Genomic DNA, 22446 nt, shown 5'->3' with positions numbered 1-22446 from the left:
TTTTATGTTAGGACCGAGAGAGATGTATCCATTGAGGGGGTTGTATATTCAGAATTTGCGTGTTTATGTATAATTGAATGTTTGTGTAAGGCCAATCCAAAATGAAACGCAGGAAGAGCAGGGCTGAATAAGAAACACTTCCTTGACCCGGGTGGAATATATGGCAGGCGCCAATAAGCACAAACACTTTTTAGCCCATCAAAGCCAGACAATTTTCTGTGAGCTGAAAGATTTTTGCAGATTGAAAGACACTCTATTTGGAGGGCACACTTTTTTATTGATAGATGGCTAAATGTGAGACATTAGCACCTGCGCTGCCTCTGTGCTCCCTCTGAGCTTTAAAATGGATAGATGGATAGATAGATGAAAGTGACGGGGAAGACAGGCTGGCCTCACCTCTTGCTCTCCGGGAAGCCCAGTGTGGGTAATGCATCCACTCCAGCTATTCATTCTCCTCCGCTCAATCCACAGACACTTGCGCAGAGAAAAAAAAAAACAGCGTGGCTATGAGAACAATACTTTCTTGCAGTCCCTACAGTGAGTATACATTACAGTTCAAAAGTTTGAGGTCTGCAATGTGTTTCTTTAATGTTTTTTGAAGTCTTTTATCCTCACCAGGTCTCTCTTTCTTTGATCAGAAATGCTGTAAAAAATGAAAAAAAAAAAAACATGAAATTGACATTTACACTTTGTATTATGTATTATTGCTTATTTGAAAGTATTCTTTGCAGTAGCCATTGTTGCAGGCATCTGTGTCACACAATCCTTCAGAGAATCCTTTAATGTGTTGATTTGATGCTCCGGAAACATTTATTATTGTTGTTAATATTGAAAGAAATTGTTCGGTTTAATGCATCTTAATAAAACCATTAACTACTTCTTTTTTAAATATCACTGGCCCCGAATGATACATATCCACTTAAAAAATAAATAAATTAATTAATTAGTGTCAAATAAAAAGTAATCAACAGCCAATCAACAAATTACATACCATAAAAAATACCCTAAATTCAATATATTGTTGCATGCATATTATTACTGACATGCTGGGATATACACTACCTGACAAAAGTCTTGTCGCCTATCCAAGTTTTAGGAACAACAACTAATAACTTGACTTCTAGTTGATCGTTTAGTATCAGAAATGGCTTATATGAAAGGCAAAGGTCTCTAGATTACACTTATTTTACCAAACTAAAATATGATCATGCCTTGATTTTTAGTTATTTATTTAGGACAGTAAGGTCTGAATTTGCTTAGACAAAAGTCTTGTCTTTTAGAAATAACGTACAGCATAGAATATAAAGTCATGGTGCAGTGGGAAAAGAATTAATTTTGTGTCTGACTCCCATGAGTTTGGAGGACTGCATCCATACATATCTGCAATTATTAATAAAGTCATCTGGAATGGCAAAGAAAGCATTCTTGCAGGACTCCCAGAGTTCATCAAGCTACTTTAGATTTATCTTCAATGCATCCTTCATCTTACCCCAGACATGCTCAATAATGTTCATGTCTGGTGACTGTGCTTGCCAATCCTAGAGCACCTTGACCTTTTTTATCCTGCTGAAGAATTTGCCTTCTGCTGTGGTTTGTATTGTAATGGGTTGCACAAATGTCTTGATACCTCAGGCTGTTGATGTTGCCTTCCACTCTGTAGATATCTTGTATGCCCCATATTGAATGTAAACCCAAACCATGATTTTTCCTTCACCAAACGTGACTCATTTCTGTGAGAATCTATGCGGGTTCCTATAGGTCAGTATTTGTGATGATTGGGATGCAGCTCAACAGATGATTCATCAGAAAAATCAACCTTCTGCCACTTTTCCAAATGATCAACTAGCAGTCAAATTTTTATATATTTTTTTCCTACAACTGGGATCGATGACAATACTTTTTTCAGGTAGTGTAGTATTAAAGTAATGATTTTTAATGGGCTCACCTAACCCCACCCCTAACCCTACCCCACACAGTAATGTTACTCCCTCAATTTGAGTGCATTGTGTCTGACATTGCATAGCTGAGTGATGCAATCTCAGCTTGCATCATAAAGGCTGCATCCTGAAACTATTGCTTCCCCGAGGCCTCCTCCCAGTGGAACATACCTGGAACACCTCCCTAGGTAGACATCCAGGAAGCATCCGAAACAGATGCCTGAGCCACCTCAGCTGACTTCTCTTAATGTGGATCTATAAGGGTGCACCGTGCCACCCTGCGAAGGAAACTGCGAAGGAAACCGCTGCACCGATCTGCCTGTCAATCACATGTTCAATCTTTCACTCATTTGTGAACAAAACCCCAAGATACTTGAACTCCTCCACCTAGCGTAAGGACTCTCCTCCAACCTGGAGATGGCAAACCACCTTTTTCTTGTGGATCACCATGGCCTCGGACGTAGAGGTGCTGATTCTCATCCCAGCCACATCACACTCTGCAGCAAACTGCTCCAGGATTACAAGAATAATGGTGTAAAAACATCCACAATTATTTTCAATGAATAGTTCAGAAAAGAATAGATCAGAAAAGAATAGAAAAGGAAAAGAAAAGGAAAAACATTCCCTAATGTTACTTCAAACCTATGTGCTTTTTTTATCCTGTGAAACTTCTGAAGAATAATGTGAGAACTTTCATAAAAAAAAATCTTATGAACTAAATGCTGTAAATTCCTAAAGGCACGTATAAAGGAATGTTTGTAAATTCATAATTTTTTACTGGTAGTTTACAAAAAATGTATTCTTCGTTTAATCAACTGACAAATCGAACTAATAGGTAATAGGTAACTTGAAATGTAATAAAAATCGTTGTATGAATCACTTTTATGATATCTCTAACATTAGTGTTTTTGGAAGTCTCTTTAATTTTCTTTATACTAAAAATAGTATGCAGAATATTCTTATACATTTTACAGTCAGAAAGCAAGTCATTAAGGTTTGGAGCGATGTGATGAGTCATTTCATGTCTGACACAAGCTACTGTATGCATGAGACACATTTGCCCTGAACTCCACAACTACATCACTGTCTTTTCAACTGTTTTTTCTCCTCCATTTTCTAATTAATCTTGGTGGCAGTCCTCAACAGCAACCACATTCAACATAAACAGCTTTTGCTAGTAAATAATTACATTTATCCATTCCACATCTGCATCTTTAAAAGCCACATTGACTGTAAAGACAGAGCTCATCTGAAGAGGTCAATGTTCAGTTTTCCACATCAGGATGACACCAATTACATGTTTTACAGAGTTTTGTCAGCTTCAAAGGCGCTTTACTGTGTTCACGCTTATACTGATTTCATCTAAAAGGTTTATTCAAAGCAAGCGTGCTGTTTTTGTCTTTTTCTTCCTTTGTTGAAAAAGCACCAAGGCCACAGACAAGAGTCTTCGTGTGCATTAATGAGTCACTGGCGTTATTCAGGAGAAGGAATAAATAAAAGTGACATTGCCACCCCTTTGTCCATCAATTTTTCGCTTCTTCTTTGCAAAGCCTCGACTCTGCAGAGCTGCCGGCGAGGGAATGTGGAGCTGTCAGTGGATTCTTCTGGTATGTCATCCTGCTGGTTACATTTGCCTAGACTAGAGGGCATGGCTAGATATAGTGACAGCGCTGCTAGTCATGATTATGGCTTCTCTTCCTTGGCTCATTGTTAATTTTTACAGCTTTATGTGCTGTAGTTTTGGTTCGTTGTAAGCTTGAATAAAATGGTGTAGTCAACATAACTTGAAAATGTGTATTTAATTCGAACACATTGAGTACCTTTTTCTTAATACACAGGTTTTTTTATTCTAATATAAAAATACTGATTATATCAAATATTATATCAGAGGAACTACTTTCACAGATCAATTATTTTGTTTCGAAACAAGGAGTAAAATTGTTCCAATGTTGCTTTTTATATACACTGTGATATAGCCACGTTCATTGGTTCGTTGGATCGTATTGCTTTCTCACTACAGACAATCTGCTCCAGAGTTTGTTTCAATTGACCCGAGGCCATATGAAGGTAAATCCGTTGCGAAACTCGAGAGCTTGCAAATGTAAATGTGAGCACTTGTGATAATAATATTTGTATGTGTAGGTTGAAATGTACACTTACAGCTCTGATGTGAACAGCTGAAATCCTCGATTTGCACACACACACAACAACCCACACACTTGTGTTTTAAATTGGAAGTTGCAGATTAATAGTTGTGTATTTGTAAAATGTCATTCACAAATACAAAGTGACAGACACACGTGTGCAAGGCAAATTTGATTGCATCTTTGCTCTACAACCACAGGTCGGCACTCACAACCTCTCAGATTGGTCAGTACAACTACAAATCTCCCGCGCTCTGACTTTTGCAACACATCTCCCGCGATCTCTGTAGCAGAACTCATCTGTGCACTCGCAGATGCAGAGGCGTGAGCAGCGCGGGGCGGGGGAGGGGCGGTGCAGGTGTAAAGCTGTTTGATTGGCTGAAGCCTGACCAATGAACAATGCCAGCAGCCAACAGGACTGAGGTGCAAAATAATAATTTCCCACGATTATTTCATTAGTTAGGGTTTATTTAAACTCTTTTCTGAAGAGATTCTTGTTAAAAATCATAAATTCTACTGTAATGTACATACCAGTAAAAGAGCAGCAAAGCCAGTTTATTGGCTACAGCCAGCCAATGAGATGGGGCGTTTCTGTTTGTCAGCACACAGGGCAGCTCACGTTGTTGGAGGCCTCGAGCAATCAGAGGGTAAGTTAAGATTTTTTAATAATTATCTATATGTTCAATACTGTTAGCTAAGCTAAGGACTGTGCTGGGTGCTTCTCTTGTTTGTTTCTTATATAAGAAAACAGTTATGAGTTATCTAGGAGCTGCTTTCAATCATGTTATATGGTTCTAAAGATACGATTCAACCCACATGAAATAAGAAGTTGTAATAGCATTTATAGTAAACAATATTACGTTTTTGAACCATACTAACTATAATAAACTGTATTATACTGTATATTTTGCAGTATCTACAACTTTGTTAATGAATGCAACAGCACACTGTAGTATTAACTAGCATGAACTTTAATGAATTGAAGTATACTTTATATGTAAAACCTAATACATTTTAAAGCAGTTTCATTTCTTTCTAATTTATACATCTACATGCATTACATCTGATTTAGGTCCACAACTTGCATCCTTCAACATGATATGTGTGTTCAAAGGAAGAGCAACTAGGTGAGGGAGACAGTGTCCATCGCTCAGCAGAGGGTCCACTTTGAGCATCTCATCTGCAGGGTTAAGCAACATAAGCTGAACAGTCATCATCTCTCTCTATTACAGCGAGCATCAACCAGCTTTACACAATGGCTTGCTTTCTGACCATTAGTATAGGCTTGAGCAAAGGATTAAAGAGGAGATAACATTTGATGGGTAATGATGAAGTTGGATTTACCACCTCCATCTCATTACGAACAAGGAAAAACCCTGAAATATTTCAATACAAGTAACTAGACATTTGCGCTACACTTATTTGGACTGTAAATTTTATTTGACAAATTACATTCCCTTACAGAACAGGTGTCAAACTCAGTTCCTGGAGGGCTGCAGCTTTGCAAAGTTTAGTTCTAACCCTAATTAAACACACCTGATCAAACTAATTGAGTCCTTCAGGTTTGTTTGAAACTTTCACTTAAGTGTTTTGAAGCAGGGTTGCAACTAAAAACGTGCAGGGTTACGGCCCTTCAGGAACTGAGTTTGACACCCCTGCCTTACAGTAAAGTGTAAAAATACTACATTAAACAATTATCAAAATAAAAGTTGTGTGTGGGTGAGTGTGTGTTTTGTTCAAATCTGTAGTCATCTTGGCAGGTAAAAAGAGAAAATAAATGGTCGGCTTCCTCTTGAATGATCTGAATTATTTTGAAGTGTTTGTAGATGAGCTGGATCATCATGTCATCTTTAGCATAAATAACATCCTTTTCAAGCTATGCAGCTTCTCTGAGTTCCTCATCGACTTGAAACATCCTGATCTCTCCTGTCACTCCATCCTTACAGGAAACTGAGAAATAAAGGTAGTAACTTTCATAATTAAAAAAGTGACATAAAGGACACACTGTACACAAACATGTAAACAGATAGATGGATAGATAGATATGATGCAGGTTATAATAACAAAAACCGGTATGATCTGTAAGAAACTGAAACGCCTAGTGTTATTTTTAATTGCTATCAATGTGTGCGTGTGTGTAAATATACTTCAATTCATTAAAGTTCATGCTAGTTAATACTACAGTGTGCTGTTGCATTCATTAACAAAGTTGTAGATACTGCAAAATATACAGTATAATACAGTTTATTATAGTTAGTATGGTTCAAAAACGTAATATTGTTTACTATAAATGCTATTACAACTTCTTATTTCATGTGGGTTGAATCGTATCTTTAGAACCATATAACATGATTGAAAGCAGCTCCTAGATAACTCATAACTGTTTTCTTATATAAGAAACAAACAAGAGAAGCACCCAGCACAGTCCTTAGCTTAGCTAACAGTATTGAACATATAGATAATTATTAAAAAATCTTAACTTACCCTCTGATTGCTCGAGGCCTCCAACAACGTGAGCTGCCCTGTGTGCTGACAAACAGAAACGCCCCATCTCATTGGCTGGCTGTAGCCAATAAACTGGCTTTGCTGCTCTTTTACTGGTATGTACATTACAGTAGAATTTATGATTTTTAACAAGAATCTCTTCAGAAAAGAGTTTAAATAAACCCTAACTAATGAAATAATCGTGGGAAATTATTATTTTGCACCTCAGTCCTGTTGGCTGCTGGCATTGTTCATTGGTCAGGCTTCAGCCAATCAAACAGCTTTACACCTGCACCGCCCCTCCCCCGCCCCGCGCTGCTCACGCCTCTGCATCTGCGAGTGCACAGATGAGTTCTGCTACAGAGATCGCGGGAGATGTGTTGCAAAAGTCAGAGCGCGGGAGATTTGTAGTTGTACTGACCAATCTGAGAGGTTGTGAGTGCCGACCTGTGGTTGTAGAGCAAAGATGCAATCAAATTTGCCTTGCACACGTGTGTCTGTCACTTTGTATTTGTGAATGACATTTTACAAATACACAACTATTAATCTGCAACTTCCAATTTAAAACACAAGTGTGTGGGTTGTTGTGTGTGTGTGCAAATCGAGGATTTCAGCTGTTCACATCAGAGCTGTAAGTGTACATTTCAACCTACACATACAAATATTATTATCACAAGTGCTCACATTTACATTTGCAAGCTCTCGAGTTTCGCAACGGATTTACCTTCATAAGGCCACCTCATTCAGGCGATATCGGACCAATTGATTTGTCGTGGATCCGAGTGCGATTGCTGAATTCACATATGTCAAACAAACCACGCTGACTGGGGAATAGTGGCAGCTTCCGAAACAAAAGTCTCGGTGTGAAAGCAGCCTAAAATGTTTTATATATAGAAGTGTTTCTCAACCATGTTCCTGGAAGACCACCAGCTCTACACAACTTCCTTTCTCCTTAACCAAACACTCCTAATTCAGATCATAAGCTCATTAGCAAAGACTGCAAAACCTGTAATGGGTGTGACAGACCAAGGAGACATGTAAGACATGAAGTGTTGGTGATCTTCAAGGAACGTGGTTGAGAAACTGATATAGAGTAATATGATTTTTTTTATTCACCCTTCAAAATTGGAAGGAATTTTACCTTTGGCAAAAACCCAATTTGGGTTTGGATTAATTTTGGATTATTAATTTTGGAAGTAATGTCATCTTTATTGTTCAAATATTTAATAAATTTTATTTGTGGCAATGCCATGCTATTAGAACAATGTTTTGCAAAGTAACCATTTCGATTAAAGTCCCTTATTTTGTGGACAGCACAAAGATCAATTGTAGAGAACAGCAATTGTAGCACAAGGAAATGTTTCTGAAGTTTGTAGCAGTCAAAAATGAGTAGTAAGTGGTTTGACCTCAAAATTGAGGAAATTATAGTTTGATATCTGTTGTGCTAAATATTGTGAACACCTGGAAAAAGACCAATGGTTTTACCTCATTTTGCCTTGTATAAGCTTCTTAGAAAAAAAATATATATAATTTGTGAACCATTTTAATTGGGATGCCAACTATTAGAGAACCCACAGTACCACTTGCTCCAGGAGAAAATCTGCTTCTCATACTCTTACTGTTATCTAAACCCACAGCGGTTCATTAATGTTCAAGTCCAGTGAATAATCTGTCAAGGGCAGAGGTTGAAGTTCGTCTTGGTGCTGCAGCTGTCTGGGTTTTATGATTGTGACTCTCTCCTTTTTGCATTTTAGCACTTGTGTTTGTGATTAAAGTTTCAGTGACTGCAGCCTTTTCAATGAAATTTAGCTTTCTAAAGTGGTTGTTTTTGTCGAAACATAGTCTTCCTGTTGGATATTGAGTTTTGCTGGCACATTTTCAATAGTTGAAACAACAATTGTTATATGGATAAATCTTGCCATAAAGATGTTAAAAATAAAAAGCACTTGTTAAACATGTAATCTTGTTAGATTTTTAATGTTTTTTGGGCAATGATCCAAAATGAAACCATGGGCGGTAGTTTTTCTTTCTGACACTTGTCATGATATTAGCGTATGACGTTTGCCATAATCGTGCAACACTCTTTACAGCAGTGAGAATTTTGATGGGTGAGGATGTCAGTTTCCAGAGAAGAAAAGTTTATGAAGAAAATTTGAGTTTTAAAAATTATTTGAGAGTGAGGTATGTATTCATTTTGCACCAGTCCAACACAAAACTGTTCAGTTTGATTTGTACGTAATGAGATTTACATGATGAGAACTTTTCTTTAGTCAGCTGATGAAATACATAGATTGTTCTGAATTTTATACCGGGATATTTTAGACCTGGCTCTGTTTATTTGTTTATTTATTTGTTTGTTTATTCTTTTATTTAAATAGGAAATTGTTGATACTTAAATTACTTGTCATTTTGGCACTTTTGCAATTGTCATTAATGTATTTTTAAATGGGAAAAATGCATTTTATTTTTATTATTTAATGTTGTTACAGTATTACCATTTTTTCCAGACCTTTGAAAATTCAGATTTGAAACTATGAATTGTGAACAACCCCTTCTACAGGTGATGTTTGAAATAAAAACATGTTTTAAACTTGTAATCTTGCTAGAATTTTAATGTCTTTTTAGCAATGGTCCAAAATGAAACCAAAGGCTGTAGTTTTTTTTTTTTTTTTGTGATGACATCAGCATGTAACATTTGCGTATTTAGTATTTAGTCAGCTGATGAAATATTTAAAGTGTCATTTCTCACATTGGACTGTTCTGAATTTTACATCTGGTTACTATTGACCTGCCTTTTTTTGTTTATGTATTTATTTATTTGTTTGTTTGTTTGTTTATTTATTTGTTTGTTTGTTTTATAAGAAAACTGTTGATTACTTAAATTGTGTTACTTGCATTTTGGCACTTTTGCAATTGTCATTAATGCACTTTTAAATGGGAAAATTGCATAACTTTTTTTTAAATGGCGCATTTCTGTATGTGCACGTTTATAAAAATCAAGTGTTACAGTATAACCAATTTTTCCAGACCATTGTCCTTGTATGAAAATTCAGATTTGGAACTATGAATTGAGAACAACCCTTTCTAGGTGATGTCTTTAAAAAAAACTAAAAGCCTGTAACCACTGACCTTTAAAGTGGGAAAAACAAATCCTAAATAAGGGTTACTAGTTTCCAGCTTTCTTCAAAATATCTTCTTTTGTGTTCAACAGAAGAAAAAAAGTTAAACAGGTTTATGACAAGTAGAGGGTGACTAAATGATGATAAAATCTTCAGTTTTGGTTGAACGATCCGCCCTTTAATGTCATTTATTAGCTAGAAGAGTAAAAAGTGGTCGATTTGTGCAATTACAAAATGGCTAGCCCAAAATGCACTTCATGAAACAACGTGTTTGACAGGTCTCTTGTTGAACAGCTCTGGAGGAGGACGAGGAAGTTAAAGACTCGGAATTCCTCCATTTCTTATTACAGTCAGTGTCAGTCGATTCACAGAGAGGAGTCGAGAATTGAGGATCTTTATTCACCGAAAGGGACACAACTGAATATACTCTCTTTGAGTAGTCACTCTCTAAAGTTCAGAGATATGAGAGCAGTTTTCTCTATTGCCCACTTCTTTTCATGTTCTACACTCCACCCCTCTGCAATGTGGAGACAGCTGTCAAAATATATCTTTAAAGAAATAAATTAATAAATGAAAACTTTCCTGAGCATGTTTTTCTATTCCTCTCCTTTTATCTGACCCTGGGGAGAAATTGCAGGACGGTTTCTGTCATCCAGGCGTGGGGAAGCTGAGGCTGTCAGCCTTCAGGCAAGATCCCAGCTGGGGTGCATCGTGCTCGGCCCCAGTCTGTGGCTCGGCCTGGAAGAATCCCATCTCTCCGGGGAGGGGTGTGAGGGGCAAGGATCCGGAGGGAGAGCTGGGTTTTTCCAAGCAAAATCAGACACACATTCAGACATGATCCGGTTGACCCGGACTCCCCTCTGTCTTGCCACTCGCTCCATCATTCCTTCAGATGTGAAATAAAATTAAGCCGGAGGTCTGTTTCACACATACAGTGTCTGCGGCATGTGAGCGAGCTTGCCTTGCTTTTTCACACTGCTGGTGCTTCTGTTTCCACACTCCAGCTTTAGAAATATTATAAAGTAATTTCTGGCTTATTTCTTTTAAATACTAGTTTTACATTTTAATGTTCAAATTACATTTACTTCTTTAAGCCATGTTTTAACTCAGTTACTGCAAGTAAAACAATGAAATGGCTAACTTCATTGTGCCACTTGAAATAAGTTGCAAATGGAAAAGATGTGCTTATGCATAGATGGAAATGTGAAGAAGCATATTTAATTGAGAAAAAAACTTTTTGTTATTATCTATATACTAAAATGGTAGTTTTTCAATTGTTGCAACATTGTGCAGTTAGACCACTTTTTTAAAAACAATAGCATCCTATGGATGGAAATGTGCAGAAATTTGTGTGTGTATGTATATATATATATATATATATATATATATATATATATATATATAGAGTCACATTAGTTATGTTTCCATTCAAAGATGCGAATTCAACTTGCAAAAAGTTACAGTTCTGCACAGTTTATCTTTAACCCTGATTAAACTAATTGAGTTGTTCAGGCTCATTTGAAAAACATGGTAAGTGTGTTGAAGCTGGGTTGGAACTAAACTCTACAGGGCTGCGGCTCTCCAGGAACTGAGTTTGATATGCATCTAGATTCACACCACTCTATGGTCATACACAGAAAGGGAGAAGCAGAGTATCAGGATGCAAAGGTTCATCTAAAGAAGGGTGCCCAAACTCTGTCCTGGAGCGCCGGTGTCCAGCAAAGTTTAGTTTCAGAGTTTGGTTGCCAACCTGCGAATAAGTTTCCAGTATGCTAGCTAGAGCTTAAGTCGCTGTATCAGGTATATCCAATTGGGGTTAGAGCTACTCTGCAGGACACCTAAAGCTTAATGACAAAAAAGTGGCTCCCACCTCTGCTTCATATCCACCAACAACTGCTTTCTGAGGTTCATCACTAAATATTAAACATTAGTAAATAAGTACATTCAATCGGTACCCCACACAAACACACAATACACCATTTATGACTGGTGTTTGGTGAAATACTACTTGTTGTTATTGATTGTTAAATTAAAACTTTTTCTAATTTATTTATGGCTTGTTTTTCTCATATAATAATATAATAATAACAATACACAGAAAACTTTGGTGCTTTAGTGTCCCAATAGCATTTTGTTGCCCTACGGCAATAAACCAAAATCGGGTTGGGTGGGGCTTTTTTGAGGGGGGAGGGGATAAAATATTTAAAAATAATTCGGTCCCACTTTATATTAAGTGTCCCTAACTACTATGTACTTACATCAAAAAATAAATACAATGTACTTACTGTGTTTATAATGTGATTGAGAACACTTGTGGTGCTTTTGAGTTGGGATAGAGGTTGGGTTATGGACAGGTTTGGTGGTATGGGTAGGTTTAAGGGTAGGTTAAGGTGTAAGGGATGGTCAACAGTTTATTTACAAATGTAGTTACAAAAGTTAATTACAGATGTAATTACATACATGTATTTAATCAAGCATAAGTACACAGTAAATACTTGTATTTACACAATAAGTACATTGTAACAAACTATTAATTCCTATGTAAGTACATATTAGTTAAGGCCACTTAATATAAAGTAGGACCAATAATTCTATTAAAAATCTTAACTAAATAGTGAGATTAGTATCGAGAATCACGAGTCAGGTGAATTGTTACAACCCCGTGTATAAGTATTGATAAAATTGTCAGAGCAGCTTATAACAATTTTGTACGTGGATTTTGAGAGGGAATGTATGTGCTTTCTGTGCACATTTCTGTGTTTTTCTTTTTGGTAATCTATTACCCAAACCATCAAAATACATCTCTTCTGATGCATTGAGTGACTAAAAAAGTGAGAAATGCAACACAAAAGAAAAAAAAGTAACGATGTAAAGCATAAGGTTTATTTTGCATATTTATTTCTTTGAGGAATTCACTAATGGATTACTATCAAAAGTCATATTTCCACCACCCTGTTTATATAAAAAACATTTTACTTCCAAAGCAACTGAAAATACCCCCAGATTTACAAGAAAAACAAAACAAGATGCATGCCTGAAGAGCACATTAGCATCTAACTGGTTTCATTTAACATATCTAATAGGCACAACACCACCCTGACTCCTCTAAATGTCAATTTTTCTATCAATATTGTCTATATTTGAACTTTTTAAAGATGCCATTCTTGAGCCTTTGAGTCTTTTCTGCACACATTCTCTATAAACAGCCTCTCAGACATCTTTAAAGTGCTGCTCTGCAAGCCTGGCTCTTTGTAAACAGGTATTTTTGCACTACTATGGCCTCTGATAACCGTGCATGCATTAATATGTATGTATTCAAATGATAGCTACAATGCCTTGTGGTAATGTCAGTAGTGAAATGTTTGCGAAGCTGTATAATAGCATTTCCAAGACTGTCACAAATGACCACACAGGAGAAAACGGGCATTGTAGGAGAAAACAGGCATTGTATTATAGTGCACTATTGCTTGTGTATTTGTTTTGGCCCTCAGGACAGAGATAAAGGAATACCTTTCTACAACAGAGATGTGCAGAAAACGAGAGCAGGATAAAATACTGTATGCTTTCATTTGAAGGCATGTGCAGACAGATTAATACTGCTCTAATGCTTTAGATTGCAGGACATGATTTTCATGAAAGAAAACAACATGAAATGTTTAGTGAAACAATGGGGTGATTTTACAGCCTACAAACGTTATATTTACCCTGTTTCTTACCCATTTCAATCCATCCATCCATTTCCATCCATCTATCCATCAAAATCCATCTATCCATCTATCCATTTCCATCTATCCAACCAAATCCATTCATCCATCCAAATCCATCCACCATTCATCCATCCATTTCCAGCAATCCATCCATCCGTCCATCCATTTCCATCCATCCATCCATCCATTTCCATCCATCCATCCATCCATCCATTTCCATCCATTCATCCATCATCCATCCATCCATTCATCCATCTATTCATCCAAATCCATTCATCCAGCCGAATCTATCCATCCACCTATCTGTTTTCTGCCGTCCATCCATCCATCCATCCATCCATCCTAATCCACCCAACTATCCATTTAGATCTATCCATACAAATCCATTTATCCATCCAAATCTATCCAACCATCCATCCATCCATCCATCCATCCATCCATCCATCCACCCACCCATCCATTAATCCATTCATCCATTTCCATCCATCTATCTATCCATCAAATTTCATCTATCCATCTATCCATTTCCATCTATCTATCCAAATCCATTCATCCATTCAAATCCATCCATCATCAATCCATCCATTTCCAGCCATCCATCAATCCATCCATTTCCATCCATCCATTCATCATTTCTATCCATCCATCCATCCATCCATCCATCCATCCACCCATCCATCCATCCATCCATCCATCCATCCATCCATCCAAATCCATCCACCCATCTATCCATTTACATCTATCCATACAAATCCATTCATCCATCCAAGTCCATCCATCCGTTTCCATCCATCCATCCATCCATCCATCCATCCATCCATCCATCCATCCATTCCCATCCATTCATCTATCCATCCAAATCCATCCATCTATCCATTTCCATCTATCCATCCAAATGCATTCATCCCTCCAAACCCATCCATCCATCCATTCATCCATTTTCATTTATCCATCCATCTATCCATCCAAACCTATCCACCCACCTATCGATTTCCATCTATCCATCTAAATCCATCTATTTTCAGCCATTCATCCATCCATTTCCATCCATCCATTTATCCATTTCCTTACATCCATCCATCCATCCATCCATCTATCCATCTATTCATTTCCATCTATCCATCCATTTATCCATTTATCCTTTTCCATCCATCCACCCATTTTTCCATCAAATCCATCCATCCATCTATCCATTTCCATCTATCCATGCAAATTCATCCATCCATCCATCCATCCGTCCATTTTAATCCATCCATCCATCCATCCATCCATTTCCATTCATCCAGTCATTTCCATCCATCCATCCATCCACATCCATCCATTTTCATCCATTCCTCGATCCACTTTCATCTGCTTCCATCCATTCATTCATCCCCTTCCATACACTTCCATTCATCCATGCACTCCCATCTACTTCCATTCACTTCCATCCATCCACTTCCATCCATCCATCCATCCATCCATCCATCCTTTTTAGTTACATTTCTTAAGAAGCATAACTGATTTTTGTTGGACAGTTGTGCAATAAACATTAAAGTTCTAAAGCATCAAATATGATTTATTGATTTACAATAATACTATATTTTGGTATTCTGTTTATTTTTTGTGTCTATTTCAATCAAGTAAAATATTTATCTTGGAGCATACAAGTTTTTTTTAAATATGTTTTTATTTTTAAAAGTAACACAATAATGACTTTCCATGGCAATTAATTACTTTTAAAATGAAGAAACAGATACTACTCCATTACTATTTGTGAGAAGTAACTAGTATTATAAAGTAAGCTATAAAGCTATAAAGTAACCTGCCCAACATTGGTTACCAGTAATGCATGGAAAGAAAGAAGAAAAGTGGCAAAGAAGGAAAAGAAAAAAGAAAGCAAAACAAATCAGGAGGACCAGAAGAGCAAGAATCACAGCGTGATAATCCAGCAAGCGCTGCGAGTCAGATTTAGCCTGAGAGCATTCTCTCCTCTACACATGTATACATCATCTTGAAGTCTTCTAAGAAACAGCTCCCCTGCCATGAGGCTTCAACGACGTGTCACACTAAGTGAGGCTCTGCTCCGCATCTCATATGCAGGCATTTTGGGGACTGCCCTTTTCAGCACTATGAACACAGTCTTCTTCCAGCCTGGCATCACCTTCTCTTTCTCGCTCGTACTGTTTCGCTCCCGGGCATTTCGCCCATCCGCTTACATATTAATGAGAAGCGAACAGCTATTTTCTTTTAATCATGAGGAGAGCAAGACATCCAATGGGAGTGAACAGGACAGCTCTGGAGATTTCTGGGAGGGTCAGAGGGGGCTGACTTTTTCTACTGCTCGAAGCCAATCAGTGGAAAAATGAGACCATTAACATGCTCCATATTCAGTTTAGGGACGGCCTTTGGCTGCACCCAATAAATTTTTGAGTGAATTATAATATACGCTGTAACTATGATGACATGGAGGGAATTATAGGTTCTAGAGCAGCATAGGCTCACAAGGAATTTAATGATTCTGGTTCTAGTTGTAGCCGTTGTAAGACGAAAAAAGAAATTCCATTGCCAAATAATGAGATTATTTTAATTATTAATAAAAACTGGGCAGTGCTGCATCATTGCAGAGGTTAAGTGGTTTGCAAAATAGATGGGTGGAGGATGCATTAAAAATGGCTTTAATAAATTTATTAGGTGATCACACCTCTCTTAACAACTGGTTTGGTAACACTTAACAGTACATGAATAATGATGTGTTAATATGTAAACTAAGCATTATTATGAACTAATGGTGAGTAATGCGTGCAATAATCATGTAACTTTAACATGAGTCACATGAGTTCATGTGTAAATAATGGCTACAAGAATTACTTGTTAGTACATGATTGTTTGTTAATTAATGTATTAACTACCATATTAGTTTATGCTTAAGTTAACCATCATGGACTCATGATATGTTAATGTATAATTATATCATGACTTTACTTTGAGGGGCACATCATCATTAACCCATTTTTAACTACTCATGAACTCCTCATGCATATTTGTATAATGTGTTTACACTGAATAACAATAGAAAAGTGTTCTGTCATCACCAACACAATCAGTTTAAACACAGGAGTTCATAAGTAGTTAAGGATGAGTTGATGATGTAAACCTCCAAGTGAAGTCATGGCATAATTATACATTAACAGCTCATGAATTCATGTTGGTTACACTCAGCTTAAACACAAATGTTAATTAATATATTAATTACCAACATGTACTAGCAAGTAATTAAGTTAGTAGTTATTTACACATGAATTCTTGTGACTCATGTTGTAGTTAAAGTTAGTTCATGATTAGCAGATGCCTAACTCATCATTAATTCACAATAAAGTAATGTTTAATTTACATATTAGTACATCATTATTCATGTACTGTTACTGTAAAATGCTACCATTGGCTTCAAAGACTTCATAGTTGCCAGTTGGCAGCAGTTATTTTTTGTCAGTTCTTATTACACGGCAAAAAAATCTAAACTTGAATGTTCTTGACCAACTATCTATGATATACACACTGTATTTTGCCATGTTTTAATTGTGATTCTCAAATGTAGAGTATAAGTCAATGGGTTTAACACTAATAATTAAGAAAACCTTTCACTTCTGCCTGTCACAATAAATTTTTATTGACAACAAGTGTGTGACATTTTCAAATGAAATAAGGTTATTGTGTTTCAGATGTTGCAAAATGGCCACTTACAGAAAAACCACGTGCAGTCATATCTTGTGAAGTATAATTTTGGAATGGTCACATGTACATAAATGTGAATATATATGGAAATAGGCTCACATTGATTTCACATTTAAAAAGTTTTACCTGTATTTCACATGCACAACACATACAGTACTTTACATGATTTTTCTGTAGGGCCCAGAACTGGCAATAACTATGATATTTAAAAAGCATTTTTAGCACCAGCACCGGAAATAAATGATTCATACTTGACACCAAAGGGTGCCACTTGCAGAGAAAGTCCGTAAGGAAGACTATAAAACTTACGACTTTCCAAGAAATCCTTCTGCATAAATGCATCTAGTAAGGCTATAGCTGAATGAAATGTAGGTAGAATGACTTCTGATACATGAGCTTCAAAACTCTATAATGCAACCGTATGGTTTATCTGTGCTCTTACATCCATCTTGGGTACTTTATAAGGGTAATGTATCTTTATAATGCAATGCTTTTACTACTGAATAGAATATCCCTAAATAATGCCTGTCAACAATCTGTAACAAACAGACCATCACTTCACATCAGTGGAGAGATTATTCGACAACTTGGAAATCAATGTTTGCTTGGTTGAATTCATTCATCAAGGTTTCTATAGATACTGTGATTTATTGTTTTGGTGAATTCTTTCAGCAATATAATTATGTGAAAAATCTGATATTGTGACAGCACTTTTATTATTTCATTGTTTGTATACCGACATAGTGTGTAATGTGTATTTTTATAATAAAAATTACGCCTATTCGATGACCAAATTTTTTATTCAGAAGCTTCATGATTTCAATAAAAACTCATAAGATCCATTCGTTCAAAAATTAATCTTCACTGATAGCTCTTTACGTTTTTATTTTCTGAAAAACATAATGATTACAGACATCTATTCAGGAGTCAGGCTACACTGACAGTGCTGCATGCTTCTGATTTTCTAAAATAATACTACTGTATTTGTCATTGTTAAAGGACAACACACATATTTGCGTACAGTAGTACTCTATCATTTAGTTCATGATGCCCAGTTTTTCCAGATTCACACACAAAAAAACACTACGCAGTTCATGAACAAAATAGTGATACACTTTACAGTCCACAGTTTTGTAAATCTAAAATGCGTTTGGGTATGTTTTGTTGTACAGATCACCTAGACCAGGGGTGTGCTGCAGAGTTTACCTCCAACCCTAATCAAATATATCTGCCTATAGCTTTTTTAGTGATCTTGAAGACACTGCTTAGCATGGTCAGGTGTGTTTGATTAGTGTTGGAGAAAAACTCTGCAGGACATCAGCCATCCAGGACCAAGTTTGCCCACCCCTGACCTAGTCTAATGAATCACTGAACTAAAGCAAATGTAAGAGAAAAGTGCTCTGCAAATACATAGTACCTTAATTTTACACTGCTTTAATCTCTGTTGTGGAACTGTGCTACACCAGACTTGAACCCGAGTGCTCTGCATCACAAGTACAACACCGTGCGAATTGAGCTACAGAGCATGCTGACCATGCCAGAAAATCTTATCCAAACGGAGATAGATTAGTGGGGCAAAGGTATTTGATTACATATCATAAGCCCCTTTCATACAGTGCTACCGGTAAATATCCGGAAAATTACTGGAAGGATTTTACTGGTAAATTTTTAAAAAGCGCTGTTCACACACAGGCAAGAACTTTCCGGATTTTTTCCGGAAAAGACCATTCACACATTCATTCCAAAATACTGTTTAATTCGGACCTCATTAACCAGAAATGGCCTCTAAACGACTGCACTTGTATTTGAAAACACTAAATAATATGTGTATGTGCTGGTGCTCACCGGCTGCTTCACGTGCACAGGCGTCAAACAACTGAAGCAGAGCTTGACGGTAAACAAACAGTAGTGTGTCATAAGCATTTTATCAAAAAATTTTTGCACAGTTGGCATTAAAAAGAAACATAGAACCGTTATCTGACTAACATCTAGCAGCTAATTGTCTCTGGAAAAATATTCAAAGGTTTTTATTTTCGTAAACAGTGCGGATGTGAATGCGTTTGACTGTTTTGATTGGCTGGGTAGATGTCTGACATTAGCGTATTCTAATCTTGAATGCTTTTTCCAACAATAATTCTTCTGCGATTTACACAGAGCAGCATTCTGACAAATTACAAGGTTACAACTTCTTTTTCTGGGAAATTACTGGAACAAATTTACCAGTATATTCAAAAGGACCTGTTCACACGTACAAACCTTTTATATCATATAGACATCATTAAGCTGTTTTGTGTTTTTTTATCTGGTGTTGTACAAACAACTATGTGTTGAGACAATATTTTTCATAAGACTAAGTAGGGTAATAATCTTGTATGCATTCAAAAATTACACTTGTTTGTTCAAACTACTCATTTAAAATGAACTGAGCTGCAATTCTTCATTTTTGGGGAAGACTTAATTGTTTTATGTGCAATCCACTTAAATTTGTAAAAAAAAAAACAAAAAAAAAACACAATTAGTTAACTTAATACTTTCATGTTGTCCCAAACCAAATCAAATGTGTGGAATCCAGAATTATTTACAGCTTGGATCAGAATTCAGCACAGAACTAAACACCATTCTCAGCTCAACGCCAACATGACGTTCATTCGTCAGCCTTCTAAAATGTTAACCAATAGGTCTGTTCTGCTTGTAACTTGTAATATATAATAATGATGTAGTACACTGAGTCTACTTAGTAAACAAATGCCTTTTTGTTCTTTGTAAGTTGTACAATACAGCTTCCCAAACATTCCCAAACATTTCACCTAAGCTAATTAGGCAAAAGAAAAAATCTATGTTATCAGCAGCCTAAGAGCAGAGTCTTGATCTCTTTGCCTGATTCAATATGCTGGTAGCAACTATTCATGCTTTAAACAACCACTAACTTTCTTTTATTTAATTGACTATCTTTGGGGTTTTCTTTATTAACAACTTTCAGTTTTTTTTTTTTTTCGCAGTTTGACCACAGCCACTCTGGTTATGGCTCATGTGAGACAGACTCATGCATGGGTGGCATGAACCATGGAGGTGTTGCAATGGTAAGCCATTGACTTTAAATGTGACATTTAAAGTGGCTTTCTGTGAGTCAGAATGATGTCAGAAATATCAGTTAGAGATACAGACATGTTATGCCAAATACAGAGGAGCATGGCAGACTTGAGTTTTGTCTTCATTTGCTAAAAACGACAATGAAAATAAAAAGAGCTGTGCTGAGGAGTAGCTTCAAAGTCTCCAGGCTGGTGCTGCAAGAACTGATTAATCTGCTAAACTCTAAAATTGTATTAATAATTATTTCACACTTCTGTTGGAAACGCTTTGTCTCTGAAATTAGAGTCAATCAAATGATTTGAAATGTGTTTTTTGGAAAATGAGGAATAAATAGGGAATAAATTCCATTCGCTCTTGACGACAGTAAACAAAGGATGTAGGAGAGTCATCAGGGATTTATATTTGATCTCTCATCTCATTTATTAGTAAAGCTGTTTAATCCTAGAGAGAGAGAGTAAGAACGAGGGAGATAGGGAAAGTGTAAACATTTCATAATTCCTCAGATTTAAAATGAAAAAATGAGGCATTGATAATATTTCTTCAGTTCCGCAATACTACAATAAGTGCATGTGTATGTGTGCAGACTTTTTTTTGTTTACAAACGTGAAAACTATTGTAATCTAATATTTTTAAAAAATAAAATCTGTTTTTATTTATCTAAATATTATGTTACTGAACATTGAAACATTGAAATCTACTGAAAAAAAAAACATTGAAATAATTTCTATTGAAATATTAAGTGTTACAAAGACGTGAAAGACATGTAAGACATGACATGACCATTTTCTGATCATTAAAAATTATTTTTGCACATCAATTTGATTTCTTTAGTTAATAAACTAGCTATCCAATTACAGAGGGCCAGAGCAAAACAATCAATCCTATGTTGCCTTTAAATTGGCGGGGCTTGATTCCCTTAATAGAAAAACAACAACAAAATTTAGGTTAACACTTACCATGTCCCAATACCAACAACAGTTTTGACCACTTAAGTGAGCATGCAAAAGACTGTTCCTGAAAACTCTTAACACACAAATTCCATACTATCTTGAATACTATGTTTGGTCTTTCATCATAGTGAGGAACTTGCATCCCTCAGAATTGTGGAAAAACTTTCATGGTAAAAATTTAAGCACAAATATTATTTATTTATTTATTTATTTATTTGTTTATTTATTTATTTATTTATTTATTTATTTATTTATTTATTTATTTATTTATTTATTTATTTATTTGTTTGTTTGTTTATTTGTTTATCTATTTATTTTCGCTATTTATATTCGTTTATTCATTCGTTCATTCGTTCGTTTGTTTGTTTGTTATTTATTTTGCTTTATTGGCTTCATCTTATGTTAGACACAAAATAACACCATAATTACAATATAAATAATTTTTAAACATCTAGATATGCGTAACTCGCCATAAAAATCATGCACTGATACGCCAAACAAGAAATTTTCAAGGAAAACATAATTATACACTAAATAAGTATATAAATAATAAGGTAAAGCCAAAAAACATACATAAGATAACATGATGATGATGATAATAATAATGATGATGATGATAATTATGATGATGATAATAATAATAATAATAATAATAATAATAATAATAATAATAATAATAATAATAATAATAATAATAATAATAATAATTCCCAGAGAGGGGTTGCGGCTGGAAGGGCATCCGCTGCGTAAAAACGTGCTGGATAAGTTGGTGGTTCAATCGGCTGTGGCGACCCCGGATTAATAAAGGGACTAAGCCAAAAAGAAAATGAATGAATAATAATAATAATAATAATAATAATAATAATAATAATAATAATAATAATAATAATAATATAAATAATAATAAAAATAATACTACTAATAATAAACAGAATTAAATAAAAAGTAAAAAAAAAATTATATAGAGAGAGATAAAAGTTCAGATAAAAAATGTAGAAAATGGCTCCAGACTTTCTGGAACTGCTCTGACTTTTGTTTTATTGTGAACTGAATCTTTTTCATTCAAAGAGTATGTATAGTGAAAATGTTTCATGTGCAAAATGTACAAATAAAGGCATTATATCCTTGTACATATGTTTTAGCAACACTGCATTGTTGATGTGTTACATATGTTAATGCAGACAACAAAAGTAATTTATTGACATTTACATTTACATTTTACATTTAGTCATTTAGCAGACGCTTTTATCCAAAGCGACTTACAAATGAGGACAAGGAAGCAATTTACACAACTAGGAGCA

At 35.7% G+C, this 22446-nt stretch overlaps 1 protein-coding gene and 1 long non-coding RNA gene across 3 annotated transcripts in view; one reads left to right on the top strand and one right to left on the bottom strand.

The window, feature by feature from the left end:
- The window catches only part of LOC100534815 (DELTA-actitoxin-Aeq1c-like), a 339260-nt gene that overhangs the window by 211805 nt on the left and 105009 nt on the right, over positions 1-22446 (top strand). The window lies entirely within an intron of this gene.
- On the bottom strand, positions 5032-6824 carry LOC141381218 (uncharacterized). The gene is made up of 2 exons (XR_012401057.1): positions 6566-6824; positions 5032-6031 (listed from the first exon to the last, which is right to left on the bottom strand). It is a non-coding gene; the product is annotated as an uncharacterized lncRNA (long non-coding RNA).

Source organism: Danio rerio, chromosome 3, assembly GCF_049306965.1.
Source record: "Danio rerio strain Tuebingen ecotype United States chromosome 3, GRCz12tu, whole genome shotgun sequence".
In the NCBI taxonomy this organism is placed as follows: Eukaryota; Metazoa; Chordata; class Actinopteri; order Cypriniformes; family Danionidae; genus Danio; species Danio rerio.
Note: the sequence above shows the minus strand (reverse complement) of the source record. Positions and strands in the feature narration are given on the sequence as shown.